General features: G+C 35.1%; 1 protein-coding gene across 8 annotated transcripts in view; it reads right to left on the minus strand.

Annotated features, from left to right (window-relative positions):
• LOC116700693 (actin-binding LIM protein 3) overlaps window positions 1-877 on the minus strand; it is a gene marked incomplete in the record, with an annotated part of 54,054 nt that overhangs the window by 33,249 nt on the left and 19,928 nt on the right.

The raw sequence follows: 877 nt of genomic DNA on the forward strand, positions 1-877 counted from the left end.
ATATATATATATATATATATATACATATAGGATGAGACACCAGTTGGAGATTTTTTTTTCCTTTGTACATTTAAAATAACAAGACAGTCTTACTCCTACAGCAATGGGAATTGTAGAAGTATCTACACTGTTTCTCAAATTTACCATCTGAGAAAATGTATAGTAAATCAATGGAGCTTGAGTATCCAAGACGGATTCTTCCCAAACGATGAAACAGTGGTGGAGTGTCGACCTTATCCCTCTGTTCTACACAATTTACCATCACCTGATATTGTAATGTCTTATTTCTCACCTACACACCCACATTAAAATTTATTTTACCAGATTGAAATATTAATAAAAAAAGGTCATAAAGTATAAATTAAGAGATACAATAAATGTATTTTAGCCTGAGGGCTCAGCTGTAGCCAGTGTGAGGGCAGAGGTTAGCACCTGCCACTGCTATATCAAAATTTTACCATAGTATATAAATCTCTATCCAGATCACAGCAGAGATTTCCAAAACTCCTTGGGTAGAAAACAAGAAAACTGCAACACACAGGCTGATAAATGATGTGTGTGGTCGCTGCTCTTCTATAGTCGCCTCAGAAACATTCTTCCTAAACATTTCTAATGCAAAAGCTGTATTTGAAAAGACTAATAATTATTTTGTGAAGATATACATTTTTACACAGTATATTTAAAAAAAAAGGTTCCCATCCTGTGTGTGTATCTTTACTGACAAGGCTGTACTTCACATTTGGACCGTATTGATAAATTTAGACTTGGTATCTGATAACAAACTTCTTTACTAGCACCATCTTATCTTAAAGAGCTCATAGTACCTTATTGCCCCACCAGAGCACTGCGCTCCCAGAATGCAGGGTTACTTGTGGTT

The sequence above is a fragment of the Etheostoma spectabile genome, chromosome 13 (genome assembly GCF_008692095.1).
Source record: "Etheostoma spectabile isolate EspeVRDwgs_2016 chromosome 13, UIUC_Espe_1.0, whole genome shotgun sequence".
Classification (NCBI taxonomy): domain Eukaryota; kingdom Metazoa; phylum Chordata; class Actinopteri; order Perciformes; family Percidae; genus Etheostoma; species Etheostoma spectabile.